We start from the raw sequence: 15,599 nt of genomic DNA on the forward strand, positions 1-15,599 counted from the left end.
TACTGTAATAAAACAGACTTAGGAAGGTCAGAGTCAGAGAAGGAGATATGACAATTAAAGGGAGGTAACAATGAGAGAGAGAGAGATTAATTTGAGGTTGCTACTGTTGGCTTTGGGTGTGGAGAAAGGGGCACAGCCAAGGAATACAACCATCCCATTAACTCTGTAAAATATATCATGTGGAATCTCCATTTCTTTTTTGTTTGTTTGTTTGTTTTATGACTTACAGTATGTATCTGCCTCTCCATTGTTAGTCATATTAAGATAATGGGCTAACCATCCTAATCCAAATATAAGCTAGAGTGGAGTTGTGCATTTTAAATCTCTCTCAACTGCCTCCTCAACTCTGAAAGACTAAGAGATCAAGTACTGCCTTCAAGAGTTTCTGTCCCAGATCTCTAAACTAGCTCCATGCAATTTCAAAATCCAGCAAATGTCCGAAGAGGAAAGCCGACTGTGAGCTTAAGAACTCCATTTCCTATGAGAGATCTTTACTTCCGAAGTACCAGGAAACTAGATTTCACTCTGAGATTTAGACATTATTGACCTAAATCTCTAGCTTCTCACCTACTCCCAGAACCCAGCAAATTCCATGGAGAAGAGTGGCCCTGTATGAGGCCCCTCAACTTTCCAGTTTTTAACCCCAACCCCACATTATTGTTAAAATTTTGCTTGCTCCCTTTTGCTCTGGCACAGAAGCATGGGTTAATCTATATCCTCAGCCAGAATTGGCAGACAAAAAACAACAACCAAGAAACAACTTGTGATTGTCAGCTCACCTGGGGAAGGCTCTCCTCTCCCTGGAATGGTTGCCTATCCAGTCTTTATATATATATTTTTTACATATATTTATGATTTTTTAAAATCAAATATCTGGTCTAATTGTTACAGAAATTGGCCTTCTGTGAGTTAATATATCCTGCCCAAAAGCAGAAGTCCCTGGGCTGTCCAGATAGTGTTTCTGGTAAAAACAGAGTTTTATTTTAAATCTTCAGTGTGTCTTTTTGCTTTCACAGCATGAGAGTACTGATAAAAAATAAATAAAATAATACCAGGTCTATACCTGAGCTATAGCCTGCAAAAACTTAAAGCAGAAATAGCTATACAGGAAGATTTAGGAAAGCATCTGAATGGGAACTGAAAAAATAGGAAAATTAGGCAAGTAGGGTGTTTGAGAAAGCAAGAGAATGAGACTATGAGGTTACTGTTGTGTTGACTTGACTAGGTCCTCATACCCAGGTTTTGGTCAAACGCCAGTCTAGAAGTTGCCATAAGGGTGTATTTTATGTATTTTTAACATTTAAATCAGTAGACTTTGAGTAAAGCAGATTATTCTCCACAATTTGAGTGAGCTTCGTCCACTCAGTTCAAGACTTCTAGACCTCCAAGGAAGAAGGAATTCTCTTTCTCTCTCTTTCCCCCTTTTCTAGATGAATGGCTGGATAGATAGATATGTGAATATCCTATTGCTTCTGTATTTCTGGAAAACTCTAATACAGAAATAGTACAGATAGAACATTCTTGACTGCTGTTGTAAAAAAATCAAGTAAAATAAAAACACAAAATGGCCATATAGCATAGATGTCATTGTGGTCCTTGGTAAGAGCAGTTTTGGTGGAATGTTGGGGAAAACAGCCTGAGTAGAGAGGGTTGAAGGAAAAAATAATGAAGGTAAGTGGATATTTTGACTATAACACAATATATAAACACTACAAATAATGTCTTCCCTCTTTGGTATTTATTCAATGCATATTTCTTTTCTTCAGTAAACTTTTGCTTGGGAAGGGTAGGCCACCTCTCTAATGCCACACAGCTCCTGATACATTGATTTGAAGAGTCTAGGTGCTATTTAGTATTTGTAAATAAATCATAGTATGATTTTTACCCAAAAATTAATAGTATTATTAATTGGTAAGAAGAAAGGTTTTTTAAGGTTTGAATAAGGGTGGCACAAGGGGAACCTATACAACATACATAAAAGTTTGTTTGAAAACAGTATAGAAACGATTACCTGCTGTGTTAGGCTGAATAATAGTCCCTAAAAATATCCATGTTCTAATTCCCAGAATCTGTGAATGTTACATTATATGGGACTTTGCCGATGTGATTAAGAATCTTGAGATGGAGAGATATTCTTGGATTATCTCAGAAGCCCTACATGCAAGCACAAATGTCTTATAAGAGGGAGACAAAATGAGACTTTACCAGAGAGGACAAGGCAGAGAGAGGATGGAGCAGAGAGCAATTTGAAAATGTTGTGCTTCTGGCCTTGAAGGAAGGTGCCCTGAGCCAAGGAATACAAGGAATGAAGTTTTAGAAGCTGGGAAAGGTGAGGAAACAGATTCTTCCTAACAGCCTCTAGAAGGGGAATGGCCCTGCTAACCCCTTGCTCTTGGCTCCCTAAAACTCATTTGTACATCTGGCCTCCAAACTGTAAAATAATAAATTTCTTTTGTTTTAAGCCACTAAGTTTGTTTTAGAAGCAATGCTAAAACACCCACATTCCTGGTATAGAGGATTCACTCCCTGAAGACTTAGAACAAGATTTGATTGGTTATGTGGGGTGGCAGAGGTTTGAGTACCAGTACTCTAGACTTTTCATAGTTTAAAATGCCTGGGTTTTATGCTGTGAGTCATGGGGAGAATTAGTAGTTTTTGCATGGGAAGTTAACTGGCCAAAGAATATTCTAGGACATGTTTTTCTGGTAGCAGAAAGAGAAAGAAAATGAACATTGAAGTCTTGATAAGCAGCAGGACGAATCCATGTTTGGCTCGATAGGGACTTAGATAATAGTAGAAGTAACATAAAGGGGTAAAGTAATTGCTGAAAGGAATTCCCCACAGTTGGAATTATCATGATGACAACTTCTACTTTTGAATTAAATAACTGAGCATAAAGATCAAAAAAATTTTTTAAGCTACAGTTGTTGGGAAGACTAGAGGAACCACAAATTCATTTGACATTCTACATTTAAAGGTCCAGCAGAAACAGATATCTGAAATAAGTCTGATAAATTAAGGCTACACATGGATCCGTCTGCATGATTGAAGCCCAGACAACAGATAAGCTGTCTTAGAGAGATACCAAAGGCACAAACAGAGGTTTCAAAGTTGATATAGAAGGTGAGAGGAATAACTAAAAATGAAGAACAGCTTGGGGAATATATCTTATAGTGGAGAGATTTTCTGCTGTATGATTTCTACTTCAGTCTGACAGCCTAGATGTACATCAGATTTCTTATGGTAAGAAACCGTATGCGTTTTATTTTTATGATTCCCTCCGTTTAGGTCACAAATGCTTTCAGACTTCCTAGTTTTAAGAACTCCACATCTGCTGGTATGAAGTATTTTCTTCTTCAGGCAGGGTCTCCAATGAACTATTATTTACTGTGCTGCTAATAAATTTTAGCCTGACTCAGTCAAAATTGTGAGCTAAAATGTTGGTCTTTGGTAATCTTAGTCTTACCATTTATGCCTTAGGAGCCCAAAGCTTATGCGTGTTGCTTAGATCCCTTTATGCAAACTTTTAGTCAGAGATTACTGTTAATGCTGTGTTGCTTCTCCCAATATCTTTGCATTTTGTTTAGAGCAAGTCACCTGTTGATCTTAATTTTAGAATTCAGGCAGACTATGGGGAAAAGTCCAGTTTCTTCATTTCTTCTTTCTATTGTCCCCTTTTCTTTTTCTTTATTTGTTTTCCATTTTTCTCTTTTCCTTTCTACTTAATGGAATAAAAAATGGCATCTCCAACTTCCTCAATCAAGACTCTGTAATTGGTCAAGTTAGGCAGCAGAAAGGTTGAGTTCAGATCAGGAGCCAAAAGAAGACAGAGTGATGCTCCATTGACTATCATTCCATTTACTAAAATACAAGTTTTATTTTAATTGTGAAACTGCCAGTCGAGTAAGGTGCAAAATGAATCACCATGAAGTTGAGTGCATTTTTTGTATTCTTCTGCTTGAGCAAAAATAGAACAACAGATGGCCATAAATTTAGGGAAGCTTAATGAATTGGCAAGTTATGACATGAAGTAAGTTGGAATGGAGTAACTTAAATGTCTATTAACAAAGGAGAAAAATTCTTCAAAAATGTTTTTTTGGAAAACAGAACATATTATAATTTAGATTATCTGTTTTCTTTTATCATTCTTTCATTGATATGTTTAGTTTAAGATCAGTTTCAAATAAGCATACTGCCCCTCAGCTCTACAATTTTACCTTAAAGAGGCACAACCCTATGTCCTTTGAAGCCAGAACCTTGGAAAGTTCAAGGTTTATAATAAACTTATCACAGACAAGGAGAGCCTCTAGGCAGAAAATATGTTCCCCAGAAAATAGGATTGAGGGCCAGATGCGGTGGCTCATGCCTGTAATCCCAGCACTTTGGGAGGCCCAGGCGGGCAGATCACAAGGTCAGGAGATCGAGACCATCCTGGCGAACAGGGTGAAACACCGTTTCTACTAAAAATACAAAAAAATTAGCCGGGCGTGGTGGTGGGTGCCTGTAGTCCCAGCTACTCTGGAGGCTGAGGCAGGAGAATGGTGTGAACCCGGGAGGCAGAGGTTGCAGTGAGCCGAGATCACACCACTGCACTCCAGCCTGGGTGACAGAGCCAGACTTTGTCTCAAAAAAAAAAAAAGAGGAGAGAGGAGTGAGTCATATATTCCTACTGAAGTTTGCTCTATATGCTAGAACAATTATAAAGTGGAGTAGTTTTGTAAGTAAATGTGAGCTACATAGAAAAGATGAGAGAGCATTTTGGGTGAATTTGAGAGATTTGTGGGTAGCAGGAGCTTAATCCCTATTACCATATTTTTAAAATTATATTTTCTCACATTAAGAATGTATTTATTGACAGGATTCATCCAATACATACATAGACTGAAAGAACGCCTAATAGTTATTCTATAAAATGTTTTTGGCAAGTCCTTGTAACTTCCTCCACAACCAACCAACAGCTGGTTTTTCAAAGTGAGAATATACAGTATGAATATTAATAAAAAATTATCAAAAACTGTTGGGGAATACTGAACTATTCATGAAACTATGCCAACTAGATGTTAACCCTTCCAGTGGAAAGAATTCACAGGTGCATCAGTAGAGAACATTCTGCTCTTTACATTAGGACTATAAGTTAATACATTTATTTTAAGCGTAGACACTTTGCATTACTTAGAAATTAGGATGAGTGATTCAAATGCCTGGAAATTTACAAGTCATTCTTCAAAATTATTTTTAAAATAAAAGCAATTAGGCTGCATCACAAAATAGTTCTTGTGGTTCGAAGAGCAGCACAAAAATGTAAGGACTATGAGCTTCGATAAGACAAGAACTATAAATTGTTTATAGAATACTATAAAACAGAGATTAGCTTGAATTTGTGAGAGTCAATTCAGTAACATAGCAAGGCTGGAATTCAAGTTATGGAAGGGTAAAGAGAAAATGCAAGCAAGTAATTATGGACAATCAGCTACATTGCTCTTTCAATAAGCTTATCTTTTTTTTAAGAGAGGGAAGATTATCTTTTTTTTTAAAAGAGGGAAGATTATTAGTAAAATAAGATGTCACTCTATTTTAGATATGCTTAAGATGCCGAGAACACCCTCCTTGGTTGCAACTTGGGGAAGGAATTTTTTCCTCTTCATATACAACTTTCATTTTTATCTTGAGGCCTGTGTTTACACACATGCCAACTGTGTTAGGTGCAACAATTGTGAGTTTTGGTAACTATCTTCTGTATCACTTCTGAATGTAGACACAGCATTTTATAAAATTTATAAAATTTACATCAGGACTATATGTTAATGCATTTATTTATAAATTTATAAAATACTGTGGTTACATTATTTTTATAAATACTGTGGTTTTATGTTTTATAAATACTGTGGTTACATTCCGAAGTGAAACTGAAGATATCCCAGCTCCAAAAAATGTTCTTGTCAGAATCTTAGACATGTACTTGACTATCCTCAAGAATTTTTAATAAACAAACATCAAAGTGTCATGTATACTCTCAATATTCTTCCCCCTACTAAGATATGGAGGCATTTATAATTTGGCTTTAAATGCCCAAACCCCAAAACTTTGTACAACACAACAGGATACTTATCAGATAATGACTTTCTAATTAACTATATTGGTTAGAAAAAAATTAAAATCTCTAATGAACCTACAGAAATAAAACGAGTAGTTAAGTTTAGCCTGAGAGTTTCCAAAAATCTTTTAACTTCTAAAATTAGAAGAAAGTAGAATCCTTGCTTCACTCAACCTACAGGATCAGTTGGATTCAACTGTATGTGTTTTTTAAGCCTTATAACAACTTTTTCAATACACAGGGAAATGAAAACAGATTTTTAAAAATATTTTTCTCTTTGATGTCTGGTTTAAAAGACAAGAAAATATCAATAAAGTTTAAATAACTAGGAATTGCTCAAAACTCTAAGGATGTTGGAATACCTAGAAAATATACTAAATAGATTTATTGTATTTAGGCAAAGCTGTTTTTAAGAGAAGATTTTAGTTTATGTTATTCAATAAAGGATTCAAATAAAAACATGACCCTACAAATAAACCATCTAAAATATGTTTTTTATCTTTCACACTCATGGATCTGTCTAAAATTAATACAATATAATTTAAGAGTTCCTTACCAAACTGTCTTCATGACTTTGCAATCAGGACCAAAAGAATTGTGTTCTATTCTTGTCTGTCATGTGTTATTTGTGTTCTAATTGGAAGTCAGTAATTTTCTCTGAAACTCAGTGTTCTCATTTGAAAAATGGGAAGATAATATGTTTCCTCGAAAAAATTGTTGTGAGAATCTGTCTTAGCCTGCCCAGGCTGCCATAAGAAAATACCATAAACTGGGTGTCTTAAATAACAGAAATTTATTTTCTCACAGTTCTGAAGGCTTAAGTCTGAGACCAAAGTGTCAGCTTGGATCAGTTTTTAATAAGGTCTCTCTTCCTGGCTTTCAGTGACTGCCTTCTTGCTGTGTCCTCACATTGCCTTTCCTCTGTGTGCTTGCACTTCCGGTGTCTCTTCCTGTTCTTACAAAGACACTGGTCCTGTTGAATTAGGGCCCCATTTTGATTACCTCATTTATCCTCAGTTATCTCCTTAAAGGCAGTCTCTCCAAGTACAGTCATATTGAGGGGTAGTGCTTCAACCTGTGGATTTTAGGGCACACAATTTGGTCCATAACAGTTACTGAATCAGAATCTCTGATAATGGAACTTGGAAATCTACATTTTCAAAAACATCCTGAGAAATTCTTAGCCACACTGAAGTTTGAAATCAAAACTCTACAATTTATAAATGGGTTTTGGGGGCATATGATTTGCATTTTAATGGGCAAAGAAAATGATGACTGTCTTTCTTTCCCCTGCCCTTTATGGAATAGCTCCAGTTACCAATAGGAAGAAATATGGTATAATAGATAAAGTTCAAGATTTTCAACCGGGTATGGTGGCTCATGCCTGTAATTCCAGCACTTTGGGAGACCAAGGTGGGAGGATCACTTGAGATCAGGAGTTTGAGACCAGCCTAGCCACCAAGGTGAAGCCCCATCTCTACTAAAAATACAAAAATTAGCTGGGCATGGTGGCGGGCACCCGTAAACTCAGCTACTGGAGAGGCTGAGGCATAAGAATCCCTTGGACCCAGAAGGCAGAGGTTTTAGTGAGCTGAGATCACACCATTGCACTCTAGCCTGAGTGACAGAATGAGACTCTGTCAAAAAAAAAAAAAGATTTTGAAGATGTAGGGGGTTCTGTCAGAGAAATATTGCACTCGACAAGTTGAACAGGCAAGAAAGGATTTATTTAAGACTATCACTTTAGGGAAGAGAGATTGAAAGCATCTCTGCTGAAACGAAAGTTGGTAGAGCTGGTGGAAAAGTACTGGAGGACATTAGTGGGGAGGTGGTCAGTGTGACTAGGCCATTTGTGTTTACTAATTGACACTTACCGAAGTTGGGCTGCTACCTTCCCATAGAGACTGGGAGACAGGAATGCTATCTTTCTTGATTTTTTTTTTAAAAAATATTTTAATATGACTACATATTAGTTGTACGTTATTTATGGGTTACATGTGATGTTTTGACACAAGCCTCAGTGTCTAATGACCGCATCAGGGTAGGTCCTTGAGAAAACTTTTCGGGGTTGTAAAACTGGCAAGAAGCTGGGAGAAGATTCAGAGAGTCAAATAAATAATTTACAATTGAAAGTTTTCTAAAGTAGATATTCTGAGGGAGTCAGGGGTCAATAGTAAGAAGTCTGTGTAAAGTATAGTCAAGCTGCAGAAAATATTAAGGCATTCTTAGCCACTTTGAATACTATCTCTGTCACTAATCCTGTGAACTTGAACAGGTCATTTTCCTTTTATGACCTGGACAACGTGAGCTTTTAATTCAGGGCTTCTATTAAAATCACTAATGCTAAAATTCTGTTTCAAAGGCTGTTACTCAGCCACTATTTACCATGATTGCCTTACTGATTTTTAAAATATCAAAATCATTTTGAAATTCTTTGTAAATGACCTCTGGTCCTTCTTGTGACTCCTAAACCTTCCCAAGATATAGTCAATGCTTCCAGGACCCTGCTTTAATACTAGGATTATGTCCATCTGATAGTAGTTGTTAAATATTCAGAATATCACTCTGGGATATTGCAATCTACTTCACAGTTATTTAGAAATTAATTCTAGTAAAAACACGGCATTAACAATAAAGACTTCAATAGACCTTCAATATATCTTATTTTCCTAAGAATCTAGACTTACCACTGTGATTGCTATATGCTTCCAAACAATCTTGTATCAAATGTTTATTTTCCAAATTTTTTTTTTATAAAACCTTTTCCCTTATTTTCAGTTAAAGTCAATTGATTTTGGCCCCATGTAAAATATACAGGAGATCACAAATGAATCAAAATATTAACTGTCTTTTAACATTTCTCAGTCTATTAAAGAATGGAAATAAGCAATTTATCTATAAAGTGCTGAGAGAATGCATGACTAATTCTGATTGTTGCTGGTGGACAGGTTAGACCTATGATGACTGGAAGAATTAAAAGCGTTTCTATTAAGGTACATTTGTGGATGGTTTGCTTGAATAGAAAAAGAAAATTTAAGAGACCCGTTAGAATTTTATTCAAATATTTTAAGATTGTTTTTTCATGTGGAAGAAGGATTAGACTCGTTTTGTATGGCCCCTAGGTTTAGAACAGGCTCAATGGGAAAATTACAGAGATATTTTGGGTTTAATGCAAGAAATATAATTTTTCAAATGAGAGCTTATTCAAAATCCTTGCTCTGGACTTCCACAACTCCTCTGCCAAGCACTTTCAACAATGAATTATAGTCAGAAATTAATTCACTGGAATCTCACACCAAAATATAAGGTCCTGGGGAATAAAAGACTGCATGGGATTTAATTCAATAACTAGTGACTTTTTTTCCAGCTGATCTTGGAGCTTATGTGTGTCAAGTGGATGAATTAATAAATAAAAGTGAGTTTCTTACAATAATGTGCCAACCCAGTCTGGAGGGCCCATTCATACATGTATTGTAGGAGAAGTCTAAGCATCTAATAATTGTTGAGACTAGATGATTTAGCACAGTCCAACAGAAGTAAGTGTTGTTAAAACACAATGCCCTAAAAGGTCCTGGTTGACATTGAGTGCATTAGAATCTGAACTTCAGCAACCAGGTTAAGTTTACCCAGATCAGATATGTATAACAACACCAAGAGAAAGTCTTTAATTCAAGTCCTAATAAAGATACCAAAGCCTAGCTGAGAATAAATAAACAAATATTCAATAATGACTATTTTCTATGGATTTATTATGTAGTCAAATATAAATACTATAGTTAGGCTCCAGTATAAACTTGCTGTCTGTGTCTTCATGGGAATGGGCAAAATATCTCACCCCCATCAAATTGAATAGTTGGTGTACTTCTTTATTCTTTAGAGTGGGCCTAGAGCAACTTCTCAAGCCTATTCACGTGGCAACTAAAAATTAGAGTTGGCAATGAGATGAAAATTATTTTCAAGCTCTTATCTAAGGAAATACTCTATTGCTGATACAGTGTCTACTACTCTTTCAAATCTCGCTGTCTTTATCTGTCTCCCACTGTTACAAGCTTCTATGCTGGGATGATAATGTACTGAAATCAGGTTCTTTATCATTATTTCCAAATACTTTGAATATCTGCTAAAGGGATTCCTCAAAATTCACTTTAAAATCAATTATTGTTTTTACTAAGTGATTTATTATTTTAATGCACACACAGATTTCTGGTTTTCTGCTTAGGAACTATACCAATGTTTCTTAAAAATGTCCCTCTCTTATTTGTCCATGCTGTTTTCATTTTGTTAAATGAGTCATTTTGTTAAATGAGTCTGTGGAGATGGAGGGATACATTAAACTTTTCTTACGAGAAGAAACATTTGGGCTCAAAAGTAAAAACGGATCCCTCACTGGTTAGAAGCATTGACTTAAAGGCATGCCTGGTTTCATGCCATTAATCTTCACTCTCCTGGGCCTCCAAACCCCATATGTGCCATTGCAACATTACATGGGCATTATGGTTCTACACATCCTTTTCTGTTGGGGATATTGCTTTTTTTTTTTTAAGCAGAAGTAGCAAAATGATGCTGATTCTTGTTTTTTCATAATTACTGATAATATTTTGTTTAAAATAATGAGAATCAGCCCTGCCACAACTTGGTCTTGAATGCTATCATCTTTATATCTAACCAGTCACCTTACATATCCAATATTCTAGCTGAGTATCACTTCCAGATATATTCAGCATAGTTATTCAATAGGAGTACTGAACAAAGACAAAATGTCACCCAAACTGTATTTTCTCTCTGTGTTATGTGGAATTTGCCTGACTTTGGTCAGGATATATTTTGTCTATCAAGTTTTCTGCGTCTACTGTTTTTGTCACTCTGTCATGGAAGGAAATTAAGTTGATTTGACAGGATTTATTTTTCACAATGCCAAGGAGATTTTACCCAGTAACCCATGATTTTCTAGGTGCTTGAAAATTGATTTTTTGATGATATGTTTCAGTAAGTTTTCAACTAAGTAGTGATGATGACAGGTCTATAATTTCTAAAGTTATCTTTTTTTTTTAATCTTCCCAGAGTAGAAACAAGAAACACACTAAGATAAGTACTGCATTTAGTCTTTTTAATATAGCAGAATGCCTAAGTCCTTTTTAAGTTCATAGATGTTGAGCTAATTGTTCTTTATTGACTTTGGCAAAGTCTTGAAAAAATAATTAAGTCACCAGAATTTGCAGTTCAAAATGTGACCAGTTTATAACATTAGCCTTGCAGGCGAACCTTTATATCACACCCTGTATCTTCTCCAAATACCATATCATAACTGCCCTATATTTTAAGCTTTCAAACAAGATTTCTGAAACCTGCAGTTTGAATACTGGCTAAGCACTGCAGTTATTTATATAATTTATGGTCATTTTTATGTATGAAAATTCATTGATTACAGATGTAAGATTTAATTTATTATATTAAAATACATTTCTGCTATTGAATTCCTTTATGCAAAAAAATCAAAATTGTTCTTTGGTAGTATATCACTGAACCCCTTATGTATAAAAACCCCAGATTGGAATACAGAGCTCTTAGATGACCAAATAAGAATCAAGAGGTTAATTAGACTCTGCAATTATAGTCTATGAAGAGAAAGACTTCACTCATTTGAAATAATATATAGTTTACTATATGTAAAATAAAATAAAATAATCTCAGAAACTGTGGTATCCTATAATTTGTAGAAGATGATAACTGATATCTCTAAGCACATTTTGGGTGCAAATAACTATACTTAAATACTGCTAATAAAAGCTAACATCCACTGATCACTTGCTTCATACCAAGCACTATCCTAAATTCTTCAGGTACATGATTTCATTCACTTTTTCATCTCACAACAGTATAGTTAGAACATGCTGTTATCATCCCAATTTTCAAGTGAAGAAACTAATGTTTAGATATGTTAAATAATGCATCTAATGTCATATACTAGTGTTTGAGTAGGAATTTGAAGCCAGTTGGTTTGAATCTGGACTCCATGTTCATGATCATTATCCAAAAATGTCAAGTGTCCCAAACCCTCACAAATGACTTTGAATTAAATATTAGGTTTATATGTGTGGAACCTGAGGCACAGTGATAATTAAAGTGTAGCTCAGCCATATAGTGACCTCTTGGTCACTATGGGTCTTTGGGTTAAAACATACCTTTAAGAATATGTAGGAAAAAGTGATAATAGCTAACTCAGCAGCATTCATTAATTCATCTGCAACAGATTAACCTGTTCCAAAATAATGAGATAATCTGATTCTGATGGGAAACAGAGCAGACAAATTCTTCTAGAACCCAACCTGTTTCCATGTGGGTGTATCCAGGAAGTCAGGATTATTTGGAGAAACCTGGCAGATCTCTAGGCAGACAAAAGGGAACATCTGGTAGGGATTGGGACATCTAGAAAAACAGGTAAGATTTTCCTTAAAAAAACCACTTCTGTCATAATTTTTTTCTACACATATGTGCTTCTCTTTAGATAGTTTCTGACAGGACACTCTTTTCTTTCTCTCTCCCCATTTCCTTTAAATAATATACATTAAATTAGCATAGAATCACAGCATCATCAACAAATTCGGGCTAGCACTTAGTGACAGACACTGCTGCTAGACTCTAGTTATTCATTTGTTTTTCTAACTAAGAGAAACAATTTTATCTGGGGCAGCAATGTGCCCAGGGAGAAAATAGTTAATCTCTCAGACTCAAAGCACGTAAGTTTGGCTATATAATATATTTCTGGACACTGAAAGATAGTCAGGGACTTCTGGGGAAGAAATTTAACAAAAACAGCATCACCCAAAGAAAGCATTTGGGCAATTCTGCTTTCTTCCTTCCTTCCATTGAGTCCGGTCAGAGAGGACTGGCCAGGGACAAAGCCATGACCCTCGGGGATACAGGAGCATGAGCCTGCAGATAACAGCCCCGCTCTGAATGAGCATTCAGGCACATAGACCAGGGCTGGTGGTTGCAAACCCCTCAGCAGCTGCCTCCTGGCACAACTGCCGACTAACATGCAATCTACCAGACAAATGGAAGCTCTTCTTACCCCACTTCTCAGACATCCCAACAAGGGTTCTGAATTCTAAAAACAGCAACAAACATTCACATTGTTACATATGAAATGCTCTCCTGCATCTTTCTGTCTCAGAGATAACAGCTGTCCCTCCTCCACTCTCCCCCCACTCACCCCCAGACACCCCCCTAAACAATTTCTGTGCCAAGATGAAGAGGATGCCCCGGGCCATGGGGGCTTCTGGCCTTGAAGGGCTGCTGCAGTGGTACCAGGGCACAGGGTAGGTGAGACACAGCAGAGGTCCTGGCCTAGGTCCCTGGCCTCTCCTCCTGCAGGTGGCATTTGCTTATATAAGGAGAACAACCTTGTTCATTTTCCCAACAATGTGGCACCGTATTTTGCTTTCCTCTCCACTTCTTTCTGGCAGCCTTCTCCCACTGTTTCCAGATGATCACTAGCCAGGCGAGGCCCGCCTTGGCTTGCTTTGTCTTCCCTGCTAGTGCATTTTCTCCTAAAAAGCTCCTTTAGCCTGTCCGGATCCACTCGTTTGACCTTTCTGGTTGTCTGTCCTACCTGCTTGGGGTTCTTCATGTTGATGAGTCCTTCCATGTCTTTGCACTTTTGCTGGTAGTCATTTTCTTCATTTTAATTCTCATCTGAGTCTGGATTTCTTCTCATTTTTGGGGTCAGCCCCATCTCCACCTTCTTATCCTTGTTCTTCTTCTTCCATGGCCTTCTGCTTCTCAGCCTGGAGCTGTGTGTCGACCTCCTAAGGGCTCCTTTACTTCCTGGCTTTTGTGGCCTCCCGTCCTCCCTCCTTTAGTCATTGCAGCTCTGGCAACTGCAGCAGCACCACCTGGATCAAACCTAATGTGTATTTTCCCCAAGAGATTACAATGGTGTCTCATCCTGAGCAGCTTCGTGACATCCATCAGGGATTGTAGATGGTCAATCTTCATTATCCGTATCAGTGTCTCAAAATAGGACCCAGAACATTTGATGTCACCCCTCAGACCAGGGGTCCAGAACACATAAGGGTAAAGAAGTGGAAGTCTTGGAAAAGTCAGACTGTTTCACTCTTTCTACTATGGCCATTACACTTAGAGAATAAACTGTGAGAGATATATATATGTGTGTTATTTTCTTTTTTAAAAAAGCTGTATTAGTCCACTTTTACACTGCTATAAACAATACTTGAGACTGGGAAATTTATAAGGAAAGAGGTAATTGATGCACAGTTACACATGGCTGGGAGGCCTAAGGAAACTTAGAATCATGGCAGAAGGAGAAGGGGAAGCAAGGCACATCTTACATGGTGGCAGGTGAGAGCAGGAGCACAGGGAGAACTGCCGCTCTAAAACTACCAGATCTCATGAGAACTCACTCACGGTCAGGAGAACAGCATGAAGGAAGCCACCCCAGTGATCCAATCACCTCCCTCCAGGTCCGTCCTTGATACATGGGAATTACAGTGTGCGATGAGATTTGGGTGGGGACACAGAGCCAAACCATATGAGAGACAGAGTCTCACCCTGTCACCCACTGTGGAGTGTAGTCACAGAATAATAGCTCACTGCAGTCTCAAACTCTTGGACTCAAGGATTTTTCGTGTCTCTCCCTCCCATATATCTGGGACTACAGGTACACAATACCATGTTCAGATAATTTTTTAATGTTTTTGTAGAGATGGGGTCTTGCTGTGCTGTCCAGGCTTGTCTGGAAATCCTGGCCTCAAGCAGACCTCCTGACTTGGCCTCCCAAAGCACTGGGATTATAGGCATGAGCCCCCACGCCCAAACTATTTTAACCCGAAACACCATAAATGACCACCTGATTTATATATGTGTAAATAAACTAAGGCCCTGAGAGAACAATGGAACTGACCTTAGTATCAAGAACACATTTGCCACTCTGGACAGCTGGCCCTCATGTGAGCGTTTCTGGGAGTTTTCAAAGAGCATAAAATGAACCATTTTATTCCATTTTAATGGTCTTAGGATAACTTTATTTCTGAAAATCAAATCTACCCTTAACAGATAATTTGTCTCCACTAAATATTTAAAATCAATTCAATTTTGTAAATTTAAAATGAATTTACAACCTTACAGGAAAATTTTAAATATGTTTTGATTAGCATTACCATAGTGTTCAATTAGTGTATTTCAAAAAAAAAAAAAAACCAAAACAAACCAACCCACAAGTCTCTATTGAACCATTTCTAGTACTGCATGAAGAAATTATTCTGATATTTTGCAACACTTTTTCAAAGTTGCATGTATTCTCTCTAATTCCAGGTCAGGAAAGGCATTATGAGTCCCATTTTATCCTGAGGGAAACCAAAGCTCAAGGCCATATGGTGCTAAATAGCAAATCTTCAACAACAGTCTTGGCGTGGTAAGACCCACTTTTGTAGTTTTTGCTGCCACACTATAAGCAGGACATCCATATTTTCATGTCATCCAACTG

At 37.0% G+C, this 15,599-nt stretch overlaps 1 protein-coding gene and 1 pseudogene across 2 annotated transcripts in view; one reads left to right on the forward strand and one right to left on the reverse strand.

The window, feature by feature from the left end:
- The first annotated feature begins 12,460 nt into the window (after window positions 1-12,460).
- The window catches only part of XIRP2 (xin actin binding repeat containing 2), a 367,676-nt gene continuing 364,537 nt past the window's right edge, over window positions 12,461-15,599 (forward strand). For both annotated transcript variants that reach the window (XM_025404417.1, XM_025404415.1), the window contains exons 1-2: window positions 12,461-12,532; window positions 15,428-15,527. The gene's annotated coding sequence lies outside the window, so the exon portion shown is untranslated. The remainder of the gene's footprint in view (window positions 12,533-15,427; window positions 15,528-15,599) is intronic.
- On the reverse strand, window positions 13,503-13,960 carry LOC112636065 (annotated as a pseudogene).

The sequence above is a fragment of the Theropithecus gelada genome, chromosome 12, assembly GCF_003255815.1.
Source record: "Theropithecus gelada isolate Dixy chromosome 12, Tgel_1.0, whole genome shotgun sequence".
NCBI classification, from domain to species: domain Eukaryota; kingdom Metazoa; phylum Chordata; class Mammalia; order Primates; family Cercopithecidae; genus Theropithecus; species Theropithecus gelada.